This window comes from Neomonachus schauinslandi, chromosome 8 (genome assembly GCF_002201575.2).
Source record: "Neomonachus schauinslandi chromosome 8, ASM220157v2, whole genome shotgun sequence".
Classification (NCBI taxonomy): domain Eukaryota; kingdom Metazoa; phylum Chordata; class Mammalia; order Carnivora; family Phocidae; genus Neomonachus; species Neomonachus schauinslandi.
This window is the reverse complement of record NC_058410.1, coordinates 78,605,522-78,625,612: the sequence shown is the minus strand read 5'-3', so window position 1 is coordinate 78,625,612 and position 20,091 is coordinate 78,605,522. Positions and strand designations below refer to the sequence as shown.

The 20,091-nt window shown below is 38.5% G+C and overlaps 1 pseudogene; it reads left to right on the top strand.

Annotated features, from left to right (window-relative positions):
• The first annotated feature begins 5,899 nt into the window (after positions 1-5,899).
• LOC110583576 lies at positions 5,900-18,878 on the top strand (annotated as a pseudogene).
• Positions 18,879-20,091: the final 1,213 nt, after the last annotated feature.

Sequence of the window (20,091 nt, the reverse complement as noted above, 5' to 3'; positions counted from 1 at the left end):
TGATCCAGCTTGATTCAATGGTAAAGCTTAAACAATATAAAGGAACTGAAACTTAGCACGTCCTTTTAATCTAAATATCAATAGTCTTAGCAGGACTTTTGATAGACTGTTAGAGTCACCGGTAAGTGTCGAAATTACCAACTATGGTAAACTGATTTTATGAATGATTCCAATTCTTCACTTCACCCTTTATCGACATCCTTTGCCATATATCCTTGCAGTTCTGCTCCTTAAAAAGTCAGAATCCATTTTCTTATCAATGTCTTGCAACTCACTTGAGCCAATGAGATATTAACAGATGTGATGTAAATAGAAGCTGGAAAAAAAATATTTCTCTGACTCTGCCTACTTCTTGCCCTCTGCCATTGCCATGAAAACATGTCCAGGCTAGCCTACTAGAGGACAATAGACACATAGAATGAAGCCAAGTCCTCCAATGGAATGAGAATCTACCAACAGCCTGACAATGCCCCATCATGGGAGGAAATCTAACCAAGAACAAGAGTTGCCTAATTGCCTTGTGTAGCCAACCGTAGACACCTGAGCAAGCCCTGAAAAGCCCAGCCCAAGCCAGGGAACACTGCAGATTTATGAACTAAATAAATGCTTATTGTTGTAAACTACTGGGAGTTTTGGTTGCTTATTATACAACAGTATAGTGTTAATAGGTAACTGATACCCTGCCCTTCTGTATATTAATAGGAGAGAGTAATATGATTTGTGCGCCACACAGGTATATGGATAGTTGATGTTTCACTATGAAAGTTGAGATTGTTCCCTGTTTTCCCACATTAAAAACATCCAACCTCTGCTTTGAGGTAATGAGCAAGTGTATTATAAGGTAGGGTGAAAACGTTTCTCAGGAACCATTTTTGAAGTTTCTAGGCATAAGAGAGTAAACTGCTGCAGGATATGCTGAGACATAAAAAAAGAACCCAGCATTTGCAGGCTAAAAGAATGAATGGTTCCTTATATCCTTAATCCCTCCAGTTCAACACTCCCTAGCACAAGCATACAGACATCCAAACTCACCAAGATAAGTTTAGCCCACCACCATCTTCTCAATGTGTAAAAGATTACCCTGATATAAATGTGAAACAGAGAAACATAAAAACTTTTTCTTCAACCCATTCTTGATAGGCCATTTCAGGGATGCCACCTTCAGTAGGGCACCTCTTTGCCACAGGTACTCAAGATTCTCATGCCATGCCCTGGCAGTTTTATGGCCTCCCATGCTTCATCTCTCTCCCATCCCTGGTTCTTTCCATCCTACCATATATCAAATCTACTGTATCTACAAAATTCACAATGATGGAGAGTATAGTGACCGATAATTTAGGGGCAATTGTATCTTACCTGGGAAAAGACAGAATGGTAGACATCGGTAGTAGAATAGGAAGGAAGATAGGTAGATATCTGGAGAATTAGAATACCTCCTTAGCAGGGTGCCTGGGTGGTTCAGTCGTTAAGCGTCTGCCTTCGGTTCAGGTCATGATCCCAGGGTCCTGGGATCGAGCCCCACATCGGGCTCCCTGCTCCGCGGGAAGCCTGCTTCTCCCTCTCCCACTCCCCCTGCTTGTGTTTCCTCTCTCGCTGTGTCTCTCTCTGTCAAATAAATAAAATCTTTAAAAAAAATAAATAAAAAAAGAATACCTCCTTAGCACCCTGAGCAAACACAGACAAAGGAAGGGCTGGCTCCATGCACATGAGACCTATTCGGTCACATAGTGCCCTGCAGCTACAAGAACCCCACACCTGGCTTAAGGCTGGGCTGTGACTCTTCCCAGAGCCTCTGAATTTTCATTTTGCACCATGCCCCACAAATTGTGTAGCCATGGTCATCCAGAGGTAACAGGTGGGTCTGTTCCTCATCAGATGTGTTCTGTCTTGTACAAAAGAACAACTTTCATGTCTGGGAATCATTTTATGTACTAGTACATTTTATGTACTAATCATTTTATGTACTTAGTACATAAAATGAACTGGTAAGTTCAGTATCTTATCTTACCCGATAAGATACTGAACTCTAATCCTCTGGTATTTTAAGCCTCAGTTTTTTTCTTCTTCTTCATAATCATCCATATACCAGTACATACACTCTTAAAGAGTTGAAACAGAATATTGGTAAAAGTCTAAAATTATCTCTGAGAGGCTTGTTTTGATTTCCCCCAAAACTGAAGACATTTACCATTAATACTCCAGCACCATGTTAAATGCACAGTTGGGACTGCTGTATAAATCCTTATCTCTCTTGCCTTAGTTTCACATTCTGTTCTGTGATAGAGCAAATGGAGATCTAAAATGTAATTTTTCCCTAGAGGTACAATTTTATGTACTATTTATTAATTCTGTGTCAGGTACCTAAAAGAACACATAAAAATGGCCTCTTTCTAAAATAGCCTTTTCAATTACCTCTCAGTGTAGTACCTTTGTAACTCTTCCAGAGGCTATAAAACCCAAGGACTGGACTTTCCTAGAAGTGTCCTTACTGTCGCTGGGCAACAATGAACCTGCTCACTGGGTTTTTCCATAGTCTCTCTATGTTGTACTATATTTTGTTCCTTCTCTTATGGAACATTCCCCCACAGTCCATTCACAACTATCACTATAAGGAAGAAAAACCCAGCCCTTGAAACTTGGTTCCACCTACTTACAAATGGATGGGGCTGACTACCTACCTGTTTAAAAAAATGACACACAAACTCCCATCCTTCTCAAAATATTTCCACCACTAACCTGATAAAAAATCTAAAATTCCAATATCAGAGTCATTCTGGTATTGAGAACTTTCACCAGAATGATTCTGTTACAGTGCAGTTGATACCTGAAAGAGCCAATATAATCTATATAATATTCACTAGGAAATAGTTAAATATGAACATCTCTACTCTTCCCTGAACATCTGTTAGATCTGCAGAAGTAGACAATAAGGTTTAGGGTCCATCTTATTTCTACAAGTTGGAGGATCACATACTTATACCCCAAACAGGAAGTGACTATTTCAACCAGGAGGGATTTAAACAATCTTCCCATTATTACGGCCCCTAGAGCTTAATTGTAGCAAAGAATGCAGATCTTGGTAGAACACGAAGATGTGGTATATATATATACAATGGAATATTATGCAGCCATCAAAAGGAATGAGATCTTGCCATTTGCAACAACATGGATGGAACTGGAGGGTATTATGTTGAGTGAAATAAGTCAAACAGAGAAAGACATGTATCATATGATCTCACTGATATGAGGAATTCTTAATCGCAGGAAACAAACTGAGGGTTGCTGGAGTGGGGGGTGGGGTGGGAGGGATGGGGTGACTGCGTGATAGACACTGGGGAGGGTATGTGCTATGGTGAGCGCTGCGAATTGTGTGAGACTGTTGAATCACAGACCTGTACCTCTGAAACAAATAATGCAATATATGTTAAGAAAAAAAGAAAAGAAGAAGAAGAAGAAGGTAGCGGAAGGGGAAGAATGAAGCGGGGGAAATCAGAGGGGTAGACGAACCATGAGAGACGATGGACTCTGAAAAACAAACTGAGGGTTCTAGAGGGGAAGGGGGTGGGAGGATGGGTTAGCCTGGTGGTGGGTATTGAGGAGGGCACATTCTGCATGGAGCACTGGGTGTTATGCATAAACAATGAATCATGGAACACTTCATCTAAAACTAATGATGTAATGTATGGGGATTAACATAAGAATAAAAAAAATCAAAAAAATAAAAATAAAAAAAATGCAGCCACCAGTAAGAGAAGGAAGAATCAAAATAAAGAGAACTTGGGCTACAGTGAAAACTGAAGGGCAAACAAGCCATAAAATCTTTTTCTACATTAACAGGGAATTTAGCTGCCTAAAATTTTCAGACCATAACAAAAAAAGCATGAACTTTGAAATTACTGACAGAATCATAGTCTGTGGGCTGACAGCAAATAGTAAGGAATCTAAATGAAAAAACAAAAACCCAGTACAAGCATCAAAGAGCAAACTATTATAGAGATAGACATCAGAATAACTAAGACAACACAAGATGTGGACAAAAGACCAGAACAGAGACTGTTTTTTGGGCACATGTATCTAGGATGAACTGAAACATCACAACTGAATGTTTGTTTTTGTTAAGTTAATGCATGTCAAAATGAGCTTAAATTAATGTTTAGCACTCATTCCAGAGTCTAAGTGTAATCACTACACAATTTTTGGTTGTCTTCATAAAGTTCTTAGTTTTAAATCCCAACAAATCTTCAGTATTATAACATCAGCATAAAGACAGACCTATTTACCATTGGAAGTCATTCCAAAAGAGAACAGGAAACAAATGCAAACTCCATCTCCAAATACAAAATGAGAAAAGGGCTGCTAAGTTCAGCAAAGGTAAACTGGAACGTGGGAAGCTTTCAAAATAAGACTTCTTGTCTGCAAATCTCAGATAAAGTTGAAAAATGTTAGTAATTCAAAGTTAGTGGCACACCCAGAGAACAAGAGAGAGGGGGATGATTGAGGAATCACATATTTAGACAAGCAGTATCATGATGAGGCAAAGTGGAAGAAATCTGCTCTGTAATGTGAGCACATCTGAAGTCACTTGGCTCTGTTGGCTGAAGTGCTATAAAGATTAATAGAAGTCATATGCATTGAAGCTTGTTTTATAAGGAAATTAAGTAGAACTCCCTGGTCTGGGGGAAATTCAATTCCTCTAAAGATGTGTAACAACTAAATAGGAGTCAGCACAAGATTTATGTGAATATATTAATAGGAAAATAGAGAAAAGGAGCATGAAATACAAATGACAGATAAAGGATATTCATATTAATGTTGCCATGGGATAGATGCAAAATGTAATTAAATATAAACCATGGATATAAAACACTTAGTAAAACAAACGTCTCTATAAAGTAAGACTTCAAAACAGAATTATGCAAGGTCAAGGAAGATAGTGAAAGAACAGAATCAGTTAAAGATAAGTTTGCAAATGCACAAAAGAAATGAGAAAGAAAAATAAAGCCATTCCAGAAATTAAGACCGTAAAAGTTGAAAGAAAGAAAGAAAGAAAGAAAGAAAGAAAGAAAGAAAGAAAGAAAGAAAGAAAGAAAGAAAGAAAGAAAAAGAAATGAAGGAAGAAAAAAGAAAGAAAGACTCAGGCACATGGAGAGCAGGATTGAAAGAATTATTTAAAAAAAAAAAGAAGCTGAAGTGAAAATGATTAAAGAACAGAGAGAAAATGATGGCTATGGAAGGCAAAGGAAATCCAACATACATATAATTGATATTCCTGAGAGAATGGAAATAATGGGCATGGAAAAATATTAAAAGTACCATTCAAAAGAACTTTATAGAAATAAAATAACACTCGAATCTACAAACTGAAAAAGCACATCATGTCTCTGGAAAAACTAACACAGAATGATCAACACCAAGATGCATCTTAGTAAATGTATCAGTCAGAGTCCATCAAAAGATAGAATCCATTTAGTAATTTCAACAGGGAAAGCTTAATATAGGGAATTATTAATTATAAGAGGAGATTGGGGTAATAAGGAATTGGCTAGTGAGAAGGAAAGATGACTAAAGAATACAGGAATAGCAGATGTAAGGATCAGCCACTACGCCTAGGGCTGAGATAAGCAGCAACCCCCAACCCTGCACCAGAACTAAAATCCAGACCTTGTTGGAAAAGACAAAACATAACTGTGATTTCACTGGCTATCAAAGAACTTGCTGAAAATCCATCCTGGAAAACTATCTACAGTAAGATTCTATGCCTTAAAACTTACTACAAAGCTTCACAAGAGAGTGCCAGGAGAAGCCATTCAAGGAGAGGTGTCTTGCTGGTGGCATGTCACTGAGAAGTCACTGAAAAATACTGGGGGAAGTTGCTGGCCACTGGCTGCTGCTGACCAACATGTTACAGAAGCCAGGTATAGAGGAAGCAGGGGACTATGGGAGCCAGGCACCTGAGAGGCCATGGGAAGTAGGCAATGGAGAAACCATCCACACTGCTGAAGCCAGACACCAGGAAAGCTGCATGTTGAAGAACCCATGTGCTAGAGAGGGTACTCATGCTGTAAGAGCCTGGCACTGAAAAAGCTGTTCATGCCGAAGGCAATGGGTATTAAGAGAAGCTACTGGGGGGCGCCTGGGTGGCTCAGTCGTTAAGCATCTGCCTTCGGCTCAGGTCGTGATCCTAGCGTCCTGGGATCGAGTCCTGCATCGGGCTCCTTGCTCAGTGGGGAGCCTGCTTCTCCCTCTCTCACTCCCTCTGCTTGTGTTCCCTCTCTTGCTGTGTCTCTCTCTGTCAAATAAATAAATAAAATCTTTAAAAAAAAAAAAAAGAGAGAAGTTACTGGTGCTGAAGGAGCTATATAGCTGTCCATGCTACAAGAACCAGGCCAGGGGAAGCCATCCATGGTGCTTGGTACTAGAGAACCCATTTGCCCTTCAGAAGCCTGGCCAGAGAAACATACTTTCTCTTCCTGTGCTCCTCCTTCACCCTTCACAGACAAAACTCAATATCGTGCCATCTGGCAAAAGAGAAATACAGTTCTCCCTGGAGCCTGGCAACCTACCAATGGGAATTGTATAGATACTTTAGGATGGGCAACATTGTTTTCTGTCCAATTTTTCTTTTCCATATTTGGAATAAAATCACCCATATGAAAAATTATTTCTTCACATATTCTGTGGAGTATTCTTTCTTCAGAAGTAGAGGAAATGGAAAATGTATAAGAGAATAGAGTAGTAAAGGATGTCTTCGTTTAATTAAACTGATAATAAAGGTTCTTTCCTAAGTGTGAAACTATCTTCCCAATAGCTAGTTGAGAAATGAAAATGCTTCTATAGCCATTTCTCTGTATTACTGGCCTGTGAGGTGATTTCAGTGTAAAATCCCCTTTCATTTACTAAGTTTGTCTCTAAGGGCACTCAAGAACCCACAACCAGGGAGAAGGTTCTTGTCCAGGCATGCTGGCACCTGAAATGTTCAGAACATTCATAGAAACAAAAATATAACACTAAATTTAAAACCAAAAATCTTGCAAGAGTCAATGATTTTCTTAATTCTTTAACCAAAGGACTGAGAAGCCAACAGACTCTGATAGTGTTGCTTTTAAACAAGACATTTTAAAACATATAGCTGGGCTACAACCCAAGTTTGAACACCATTTCATATAAATTAATTAAAGTTTAGATATTGAGAAAAGTCTTACTCAGACAATAGTGTTAAATTTGGGGAGTTTGTTACAAGAAATTTTGAGAAATGATATAGAATTTTTTTTTTTATGGTTACAGAAAAAGAACAATAGAGTTAAAAGGTGCAGCACAGATTTAAAGCTGACCAGTTTCCTTTCCTAAAACCAGGTTTGGATTTATTTTCAATCTAATGTTTTAAAGAATATTCTCAGCCTCCAGTTTTATAAAGGAGATTTAATTGCTGTACCACTTAAAATGAAGCATTGAGCAAATAAGCATTATATCAGAAAAAGCTTTTTCACTAAGCTTGCTAATTAGAGGTTTACAGTCCCTAGCTTTAGTCAGAACCTATTTGCCAGCATTAAAACAAAGAAATATCTATTTGGTTAATGGAATCAAAGTACAAAGAACAGAATAAGGAATTCTAGTTTTTATACTGAGACCTTATTGGCTTATAATGCTGTGCATCTTCCTCCTTGACCTCTAGATAGCTAGGGACTGCCAGAGAGACCCCAAAGGGATTTTGGACTAATTCTGAGTTCTATCATCATGTTTTGTACTATTCTTACTTTCAGTAGCTATTTAGACTGTTGAGACACAGACATAACACATGATTTAATTGATCTTCAAAACAATAACTTATATTCACTGTTTGTCTTATTTGGTAGCTATGTTAGATAGAAGCTAGATATGAGCAGAGGAAGGAATGCCCAAGGTAGAGTCCCAAGTCCTTGACAGGGAATGATAGACACATGAGCTGGAGACAAGGACGGTGATAAGTGGTTATAAGTTAGAAGCCTGGGAGTACAACATCCTGACCTGTGGCTTCCAAGACCTTAGGGCTGACAGACCAAGAGCCGCAAGTGGAGAGCATGTGCTCTCCTCTTCCAACCCATTATAATGCATCTGCATTATGATTATAACCCCCACCACCACCCCACCGTGGAGAAAGGCTGCCATGACAGTTCCCATGCAAGCCTTGCAGAGTCAAGAACTCCCCCTCCCAACCTATAAAAGGAGTCCCCCAGATGATTGGAAGCAGCGTCCACTAGAGACCACCCCACTGTACATCACAGCTCCTCCCAGCCCACAAAGACCCAATAATATCCAATCCCAAAACAACCTAGGGGCAACGAGGTAGAACCTGCCGACTCTCCCATCTTGAGAGTGTATTTTCACATGAGTAAACTACTTTGTACTTGCTACTTTCCTTCTGGCTGTCTTTATTCTGAGCACGGAGCCTCACCTAAATCTTTCTGTGGGGAATCCAAGAACTAAGACCTCCATTCATGCAACACAGACTCTCCCACCAGTAAGGCTGTACTATTTAATATCAAAACCTAAAAGAACAAAGTGTCCTGTTATGGACTAAATGTTTGTGTTCCCCCCAAATTCACTTGTTGAAAAATAATCCCCAGTGTAATGGTATTTGAAGGTAGGGCCTTTGGGACATAATTAGGTCTAGGGTGATAACTCCATCATTCCATCTCCTGAGCTTTACCTCCTCCTTTTCCAAGCCCAAGAATCCAAGCTTCTCAAGGCTTCTAAGCACACCTCAAGTTTTCCCATAGTTGTGCCTTTCCCCACATAAATATCTGTTGCCCTTAGCCTTGTGTGTCCAAATTTCACCATATCTTCAGAGTCCCTACAAAATGATAACTTTCTACAAAGCTTTCACTGATTACCACAGCTAGAAGTGTTCTCTCCATGGGGTGCCTGGCTCATTCAGTAGAGCATGAGACACTTGATCTCGGAGTTGTTTGAACTCTACATTGGGTATAGAGATTACTTAAAAAATAAAAAATCTTTATTAAAAAAAAAGTGTTCTCTCCACTGCTTCTATACCTTTCATATGGTGTGTAAGACTATATCCTGTCTACATGTCTTATCTCTTTTGCTAGACTATAAGCAATTTCAGGGCAGGATTCATGGCTTACAGATTTTTCTTAGCCTCTTACATAACACAGCATCATGATTTGCAGATATGAGATGCTCAACTAGTATTTTTGAATCGGAAATTAATTCCCCAAAAAGGATCTTTAAGACAATATTTCTTGTCTCCAAGCAGGCAGAGTTCAGTCTAGCAGATGGAACCTCACAGGAAGGGAAATCCAGACACTACTGAACCAGTGCCCAGCCAAGCTCTATTGGAGCCTAATCAAATGATAAAAATCAGTTATACGGACCCTGTCTTTGAAATTTTGATATTTTGTTCATAATGAATGTTCAAAATGTTAACTTTGATTATTCAAAATTTTGGTTATTCAAATATTGCATTAAAATACTACTCATCTTCATACCTGTGGTTCTGACATCTTAAATTTTGCATCTCACTCACCTCACTCTATTCCCAGCCCTCCAACAGTCTTAATTAGGTAGATAGTAACTTCAGGGATCCAGGCTATTTGCCCATTCTCAGTATGATGCTGACCATTGTGTGGGTTAGGAAAGAGCTAGACAGACTACCAAATTCTCAGGCAAAGCTTATATACTGTAATGTTGAACCAGAGTGTTAGCCCAGTCCTACAAGCATTATGCCAAGAGGGAAGAAAAACACAGATGGTCAGGAATGTTAGACTCAAAAGCCACAGAGACCAGCAGGATCATCCCTGGCACAGTGAAAACATTTTCACTGGGCCACAAGATTTTTGTTTCAGGACCAACCAGATGGTAAACAGGAACTGTGGTTACACTTCTTGCCCTAGAAAGGAATGGTTCAAGAACTCAGGCAGACATAGATCAATATATGGCATCTATCAGTAAATACAGAAATGAGTACCTATAGGAGACATGGTTGATAAAGATAGGGATATCCTTTCTAGGGCTGTGTGTGTTTACTTGCTTCTCCAAAGATGACCTTAGGGAGTGCCTGGGTGGCTCAGTCAGTTAAGCGTCTGCCTTCGGCTCAGGTCATGATCCCAGGGTCCTGGGATCGGGCCCCGCATCAGGCTCCCTGCTCCGCAGGAAGCCTGCTTCTCCCTCTCCCACTCTCCCTGCTTGTGTTTCCTCTCTCACTGTGTCTCTCTCTGTCAAATAAATAAATAAAATCTTAAAAAAAAAAAAGAAGATGACTTTAGCCCCTTACATCTTTACATATATGAGGAACATTCAAGTCTTTTGCAACTTCATAATCCACTCTTACCATTATGGTTTACTGTTATATAGTCTAAAATAAAACTGAAGCACTTAAGTACTATCTCTAGACACTTAATGATTTTATAACCATGACAGTAAAGAGATATCCAAAGTTATTTTAATCCCAACTCTTCATTGTCTTAGACCTGCTGACCTCCATCATCAGACTTAGCAGATGGCTTTTTTAAAATAAAATTTATTTTATTTATTTTAGAGAGAGAGAGAGCACATGCATGAACAGGGGGATAGGCAGAGAGGGAGAGAGAATCTCAAGCAGACTCCATGCTGAGCATAGAGCCAGATGAGGGGCTCGATCCCATGATCCTGAGATCATGACCTGAGCCAAAACCAAGAGCTGAACATGCAACCGACTGTGCCACCCAGGCACTCCTAAATAATTTTTCAAAATGAGTTCATTTATATCATCATGGGAAATATTGAGTCCTAAATGCCAAGAGAACAAAAAGGCTTCTTCACATGTTCTTATTTGCTTATTTACTCTTTAGAGACAGAGAAGATCTATTGGTAGATTCTGCTTAGGTCATCCCTTGGCATTGATTTCAGAAATGCAAACTACTGTAATCAGTGTTCCCAGGTCACCCTTTTTTTAATGTCCTGGATGATCTATCACCCTATTTGCTTGCAGAAGTCCATTCTCTTTCTCTGATGTTTCTGAAGGTACTCAGAGCCAGCCAATCATTTACCATCTTTCACCCAACAATTCAACTTCATCTATCTCCCTAAATATAATGCTGCTTCACCCAAATGTCTATTAGTTGTGAAATGAATAAATTGAATACAGTCACAACATGGAATATTATACAGCCATGGGAAAGAACAACTGCAACTATACACAATAACATGGATGACTCTCAAAAACATCAGGTTTGGCAAAAGAAGCCAGACACCAGTGGCCACATACTGCATGAGTACACTTATTAAAAATTCAAAACAGGCCAAACTAATCTTGGATGGTGGTTACTCTTGAGGAGTATCTGGAAGTAGGTAGGCAGGATCTTCTGGGGGGATGATAATGTTCTGTTCCTTGATCTGAGTGCTGGGTCTATAGGTGTGCTACTTTGTGAAAATCCATTGAAAATTTTCTGTGTATATACTATACATCAATAAAAAGCTTTGTGAAAATAATAATGTGGTTGCCAGGTGACATTGCTTAAATCTATAACTAACCATTTTTTAAATGACACACAGGAAATAACCATTTTTTAAATGACACACAGGAAATTCCAAATATTCTACATAGAGAGAGGGAGTAAGAAAGGTCTACATTAAAAACTATTCTTAGAAATAAAAATATGCTGTATGTTAACTAACTGGAATTTAAATTAAAAAAACTTTCAAAAAAATAAATAAAAATACATACAACTCTGATTCTAATTCTACATTATTTCCAGTAGAAATTTTTTCCTTAGTTATAAACACATATACCTAAATACATAGTTGGTTCTTGCACCTAGATTCTCTTCAGGAATCTACAATAGAACATGTCCAAAACTAAGTTTGTTATCTCCTCCAAAATCTACACCCCCACCTTCTCTATTTCAGCAAATGGCACCACCACTCACTCATCCGCCCAAGTCAAAAAACATGGCATCTTCTTACTTTCTACATATTCCTTACTGCCCAAACTAGTAAATACTATTTATTACCAATCTGCCTCTAAGTGATCATTTTAGTCCCCTCTCTTCCACTCCCCACTTACCTGCCTTATTTCCATCCATAATTATTTTTGTTATGAATGATTGTGATTAATGGCTCCCCTGATTCTTATCTCATTCCTCTACAATCTCTCCAGCCCACTGGCCTTCAGAGCCTTGTAAAGCCACACAAAGATAATCAGTTTCCTAGTTACATATCCAACTTTAAATTTAACCAAAAGCTGTTTCACACAGACTGATCACCCATATTCTGAAATGTGTTCTCCTCTCAACAAAAAATTATTTTTTTCTAAAAAATAAAGACTGTCCAGTTCTGATATTATGAAAGTAATGTGTGAATTCACAATTTCCCAAGGCTTCTGTGGTGAGAAACTTGTGGTAATAAAATGTTCTATGTTTCATGAAGCAAAAGATAATTGCTTTCATGTTTAAAGTGGCCATGTTTGGAGCATCTGCCCAATCTCTATGTCCTCTATAAAAACCTCTCTTTTTCCATGGAAAGGGATAAACTACCCAAGCTATGATCATATTATTGGACTTTGGGTTGACTATTTTCTCCAGAGAAACTACTGCCATGTTTGAAAACTCATTTAAGCTAGGCCAATCAATTTGTCTCCTGGGACTCTGAATTTGAGACTGAAAGATGTTTGTCAGTCTCTGTTGGGCCCTTACTAGGACTATGAAAGAAAAGTTAGAATAGACATACAAAGAAGAGGAGAGGGAGGACATGTGGTCTGGAAGAACTAAAGTCAATCTGTCTCCCCCTTTTCAGTTCCTGGATCCAGTCCTCATAGCTTGGAAATACTTCCTGCTTCGGGATATAAGACATGGCCTAATTCCTTAAAATAAGTCCTTTACCTGGGGTGAATTTCCAATATTAGTAAATAAAAGATTATAGAGTAAATCAATACTAAATTCATCTAGTTACCCACTCTCAAAAAATCCACTTAAAAATATGCTATTTTCCATGGGGCACCTGGGTGGCTCAGGCATTAAGCGTCTGCCTTCAGCTCAGGTCATGATCCTGGGGTCCTGGGATTGAGCCCCACATCAGGCTCCCTGCTTGGTGGGAAGCCTGCTTCTCCCTCTCCCACTCCCCCTGCTTGTGTTCCTGCCCTTGCTATCTCTCTCTCTCTCTCTGTCAAATAAATAAATAAAATCTTTAAAAATATATATACTATTTTCTATTAATATTGAATTTTTTCACTTTTATTAATGCTTTAACCAAAGAATAAATCCCATATCCTATAAAACTAGATTGAACATTCTAAAATGTCAAATCTTAAAATGGAAGTATCAGCCATACTGCTTTATAGCAATGCTATCAACTTTTTCCATGCCATACCTCATATAGAAAATGATATTCTCTGTATGGTATACTGAAATAAATGGAATGCATGAGGTCACAGGCCCAGAACCAGCCTGGCTTCCCAAAGACTGAGAGGATCAATGTCTTACTTATTTGTGGTATACCAGTATGCCCCAGCACACCAGTTAGGGAACTCTTAATAAACATATCTTGCATAACTGGAAAGTGTATCCCCATATTGAAAGAGCTTAAAATTGTGCTGTATATATACTACCAAACACTGAGGGAAGAATTTAAAAACAAGATAGAGAACTTTCTGGGTGAGACCACTGAGGAAGAGCTTAAAACCTACAGATGGCACTAACTTTGGTTCTAATAACTAATAGTGAGAGAGGGACAGTTCAGAGCTTTTAAAGAGTCAAAGTCTAATTAAACAGATGGAATGACCACATAGTACTCTTCCCTGCCTTCTGAGATACCACCAAAAAAGACAGCAAAGGAATAAAAAGGGCAAATACCACAAGGAAAAGAAGAACAGCAGGAGATTCAACAGTAGATGAGAGATTTTAAGAAATATATTGCACATGGAAAGCATAGGGAGAATGGTAATTTACCTAAAAGGGAAGGAGAAGCTTCAATCTAAAGTCTCTGCCGAGAAGGCTGTTGATGAAAGCTAAGTGACTTCATCTGTAGAACTCTTGAGTTATTAAGGACTTGGAGATATTTCATACTTCAGAAGTATCAGAAGGTAGAAGTAACAAACAGGCTAAATACAATACTGGTTGAGTCTATATAATGTCCCCTCCACCATCTTACTTAACCAGGCAAACACACCATTCCCACTGCCAACACAACTCTACCCCTAGGCAGGATAGTAAAAGTTACTTCTCTGGAAAATTTGAACCGAAAAGGCTGTAGACTTAGGGAAGTCAAATGCAAGAGAAGGCAGAGATGTGATCCCACCCCCCACCCTCCAGAGTCATCTTCCCCTATCCATTTTTCAGAACACTTACAACCAGGTTAGTATTTCCCAAGCACCAGGTTGGAGGATTTTTCTCTAGAGAAACCAATCAATGCAAAGACTTACAGATACTAACTTTTAAGGATCCTTTCATGAAAAGTCTAAAGCACCACTCAATCACCCAGCCCCACCTACTCACATGCCATTTCTAATGAGTTCCTTACTGCTATACTCTTAAATATAAACAGACAGCAACAGATCACTAAACATTTGAGAAAAGCCTCCACACTGAAAGAGAGAGAGATTGAAACAGACAGGGAGACAGAAACCTGGAGGAATAAGGTAGAAATTTTTAAGAGAAAAATGTATTATTAATATTATCAGAAAGATTAAAAAAAATTATTGTATCCACAAAAAAAAAAATTGTGAAAAGAAATGACCCAAAATAAGAAAGAGCACTTGGAAATTAAAACTTTAGAGTCAGAAAAAAATTCAATTAAATATCTAGAAGACAGTAAATGAAATCTCTAAAAAAAAAAATTAAAATGAGACAAAGGATTGGAAAATAATTGAGAAAAGAGACTTAGAGAATTATTCTATCAGATCTAAAATCTGAATAATAGAAGTTACATAAAGATGGAACAGAAACAAGTGGAGGGGAGAAATTCATCAAAAAAGAATTGTATAAAGAAATGTACAAGGTGAGATAGTCCAAGATGGTGGAGGAGTACAACACCTTAGTTTCATCTGGTCTCAGGAATTCAGCTAGATAGCTACCAAATCATTCTGAACACCTGGGAACTCAACTGGAGATCTAAGAAAAGAACAGCTGCAACTCTACAAATAGAAAAGCGACCACTTTATGCAAGGTAAGAGGTCAGATAAGAAAATCCACGGCGATATATGGGAAGATAAACTGCAGGGGGAGGGAGCCTCTGTAAGCCAGAACCACAAAGTGATATGCAGCAGAGCACAAAATCAGAACTTTTAGAATTCTGCTCCAGTGAGGGACGTCCCTGCCTGAAGGACACTCAGGTGGTGAAGCAGGGTAGATTCCTAGGTGGGACCATGTGGTCTCAGGATCCCCAGGGTCACAGGAAGACCAGGGGTCCCTGAGTGTAGCAGAGTTCCCAGGCATTGGAGAGGGGAATCCAGCTGCAATGAGTGAGCCCAGGAGTGGGCTTTTAGCTCGGGGTGGCCATAAACCTCGAACCACCACATGGTCAGTCAACCACTCTACAAGCAGGGACCCAGCAAGGGGCAGAACTGGAACAAGACCCTCCCTCTCTCCCCCAGGAGGTGCAGAGCGGGTGCACACAACAGGAGTTTCCAGGCTGTAGAGACTCCAAATGGGTTTGTGTGCCTGAGATAGAAACCCTTGGTCACAGATGGGTGAGCACAGAGTGCGGACAGAGACCAGGGAGACAGAAGTGATCGACTGCTTTTTCCTGAGGGCCCACTGAGGACTGGAGCCCTGAGCTTTCTGCTCTGGAGCTGGAGATTGGGAGGTCACCATTTTCATTCTCATCCTCTAAAGTGGCATGGAAAGCCTTCAGGGAACAAAAGCCACATAGAGCAATCTGGAGCAGCTTACATAGCCTGGCCCCTGGCAAAGGTGGTGCAATTCTACCCAGAGCAAAGACATGGGAGAATCAGTACAAGCCCCTGCCCCAGCAGATCAGCAAGAACATCTGGCTAAGACCAAGATTACTGATCATAGAGAATTGCAAAATACCAGTGCTAGGGAAAAATAGTATATAGAATTCATGGTTTTTTCCCCCACAATTCCTTAGTCTTTCAATTTTAATTTCTTTCTTTCTTTTTTCAACTAATTTCTTATTTTATCAACTCTTTTTTTTAACTCTTTTCATTTTTACAGTTACACTCTACCCTTTCATTGTATGTAATTTTATTTTTGTATATATATAAGCTTTTCTTTCTTTCCACTTTTGGGACACAGTTTCTTCTAACAAACAGACCAAAATACACCCAGAATCTAGTGTATGGCTCTGTTCTTCACCTGTCTGATCACATTCTTATTTTTTCTTTTTTTTTTTTTTGTTAAAATCTTATTTTAATTTTCTTTACAGTTACATTCTATCCTTTCAATGTATTTAATTTTATTTTTGTACATATATCAGTTTATTTTCTTTACAATTTTAGGATGTATTTTCTTCTAACAAACTGACCAAAATACACTCGTGATATAGTGTATTGCTCTGTTCTGTTCACCTGTCTGTTTATATTCTTTCTCTTTTTGTGTGTCTTTTAATTTTCATATTTACAGTTACATGCTATCCATTCATTATATTTAACTTTATTTTTGTACATATATAAGTTTTTCTTCTTTACAATTTTGGGATCTAGTTTTCTAACAGACCAAAATACACACAGGATTCAGTATATTGTTCTGTTCACCTGTCTGATTGCATTCTTTCTTTTTTTAATTTTTTTGTTTTGTTTTGTTTTGTTTCAGGTCTCTTCTGATTTGTTTAGTGTATATTTCTCTGGGGTTGTTGTTGCCATTTTAGTATTTTGTTCTCTCATTCATCTATTCTTCTCTGGACAGAATGACAAGATGGAAAACAGTACCTCAAAAAAGAGAACAAGAGACAGTATTTACTGCCAGGGACCCAATCAGTATGGATATAAATAAGATGTCAGAACTAGAGTTCAGAATAACAATTATAAAGATACGACCCGGGTTTGAAAGAAAGCATAGAAGACACTAGAGAATCCCTTTCTGGAGAAATAAAAGAACTAAAATCTAATCAAGTCAAAATCAAAAAGGCTATTAATGAGATGCTATCAAAAATGGAGTCTCTAACTGCTAGGATAATAGAGACAGAAGAGAAAATTAGTGATATAGAAGAGAAAATGATGGAGAATAAAGAAGCTGAGAAAAAGAGAGAGAAACAACTACTGGATCACAAGAGAATTTAAGAGATAAGTGATACCATAAAGCAAAACAATATTAGAATAATTAGGATGCCAGAAGAAGGAGGGGGCAGAAAATATAGTGGAGCAATTTATAGCAGAGAACTTTCCTAATCTGGGAAAGGGAGCAGGCATTCAAGTCCAGGAGGCACAGAGAACCCCCCTCAGAATCAATAAAAATAGGTCAACACCTTGACATATAATAGTGAAACTTGCAAATCTCAGAGATAAAGAGAAAATCCTGAAAGCAGCTCAGGACAAGAGGTCCATAACCTACAAGGGTAGAAATATTAGACTGGCAGCAGACCTACCCACAGAAGCCTGGCTGGCCAGAAAGGATAGCATGATATAATCAGGGTGCTAAATGAGAAAAATATGTAGCCAAGAATACTTTTTATCCAGGAAGGATGTCATTCAAAATAGAAGGAGAGATAAAAAAACTTCCAGGACAAACAGAAACTAAAAGAATTTGTGATCACTAAACCAGCCCTGCAAGAAATATTAAAAGAGATCCTGGGGGCACCTGGGTGGCTCAGTCATTAAGCGTCTGCCTTCAGCTCAGGTCATGATCCCGGGGTCCTGGGATCGAGTCCCGCATCGGGCTCCCTGCTCGGCAAGAAGCCTGCTTCTCCCTCTCCCATTCCCCCTGCTTGTGTTCCTGCTCTCGCTATCTCTCTCTCTGTCAAATAAATAAATAAAATCTTAAAAAAAAAAGAGAGAGATCCTGTAAGCGAAGAAAGAGCATAAAAGTAACAGAGACCAAAAAGGACAGAGACAATATACAGAAACCGTGACTTTACAGGTAATACAATGACACTAAATTCATATTTTTCAATAGTTATTCTGAATGTAAATGGGCTAAATGCTCCAATCAAAAGACACAGGGTATCAGATTGGATAAAAATGCAAGACCCATCGATATGTTCTCTGCAAGAGACTCATTTTAGACCCAAAGACACCTCCAGATTGAAAATGAGGGGGTGGAAAACCATTTATCACATTTTCTGAACATATGGTTGTGGCTAATATCTCTGTTGCTAAAATTGATCCTTTAGCACCTTTGGATAAAGTCTGCCTTCCGGGTTGTGGCATTTCAACTGGTTATGGTGCTGCTGTGAACACTGCCAAGGTGGAGCCTGGCTCTACTTGTGCCATCTTTGGCCTAGGAGGAGTTGGATTGGTGGCTATCATGTCATGGTCTGTAAGGTGGCTGGTGCATCCCGGATCATTGGTGTGGACATCAATAAAGATAAATTTGCAAGGGCCAAGGAGTTTGGAGTCTCTGAATGTATTAACCCCCAGGACTTCCGTACACCCATCCAGGAAGCACTCATTGAAATGACTGAGGGGGGAGTGGACTATTCCTTCGAGTGTATTGGTAACATGAAAGTCATGAGAGCAACGCTGCAGGCCTGCCACAAAGTCTGGGGTGCCAGCGTCGTAGTTGGAGTAGCTGCTAGAAATTGCAACTCGCCCATTTCAGCTGGTAACAGGCCACACATGGAAAGGCACTGCCTTTGGAGGATGGAAGAGTGTGGAAAGTGTTCCAAAGTTGGTGTCCAAAAAGATAAAAGTTGATGAATTTGTGACTCATAATCTGTCTTTTGACCAAATTAATGAAGCCTTTGAGCTGATGCATGCAGGGAAGAGCATTTGAACTGTTGTAAAGCTTTAAGCTCAACAGAGAAAACATGTTCATCCTTGTACCTAAGTCTTGTGGTCCAACTGGAACAGCCAGACAAGCAGGGAGAAGATTTTCTAAGTTCTCAGCCTCTTAGACCTTCTCTACTACTACTTCTAGAGTAACCTACTCTAGCAATAGTATTTTTTGTATAATTCATAAATCTCTAATCAAGGCTAATACAGCCATAAATCTGTTTTCTGAACTCTCCTTCACATGAATAATTGCCAGCTCATTAAGGAATATTCTAACATAATAAAAGTAATTTCTGTGTAAAAAAAATATGTGAGGATGAATGAAACAGTCTTAAACTATATGTTCAAAAAATATTTGTGCCACTTGCTCTTTGCTTGGAAATGAAAATTTTTAATTTAGTAAAAGCAGAGGATGAATACATTTTACAAAAACAGTATAATTTGTGAATTTCATTTATTCAGTTATGCCACTCATGCTGCATTGATCAACATCTATCAAAAATATCTTTGCATTATAGAGGATATAATAACACTTCAGATTCAAGGGAGAGTTTTTCTTAAAATTATTGATCTACTTATATTTAAATTTAAATTTAATACTTTCATTATTGTTTTATCCAAACATATATGAAAATGTTTACATTTGGATAATGACAGGCCTACTAATTGCTTTGAACTAAATTTTCTGAACTACAAAAGGTAAAATAAAGTCTTAGGTCTGTGAAAAACATTGAACTATTAAAGTGAGATTTCTTGGCTCAGATTGCTTGGAAAGGGAAAACTATAAAGACTGTGCAATTTACTGACAAATTAGCATTTTATTTTATAAAATATGATGTCTTTTTTAAGTTTCTAAATAGTGGCTAAACAATATTATAGTTACCTGAAAATTATTTTTCTGAACTGTGAAGTAGTTTTTTTGTCACACCACTTTCTTGACTATTGGGTTACTTTTTTTCCCAAAGAAAAATCTGAGTATTTCAGTGAGCTAATTTGTAAGCCAAGCACTCCTTCCCCCTCTCAATTGTTCAAACAAATCCCCAATGGCCTCCCTGAGTTAAATTAGCAGAAGAATAATATTTCATGGCTCACTAATGCATAGAATCAAGTAGCAGATCCCAGCTCAGCAGTGTAAAGATAGAAACAATGGTGTGTGTCCCATTTTGTTAATTCCACAATGTGCCTATAGGCCTCAATCAAAAGATATAAATTAAGGATTAAACATAAGTGTA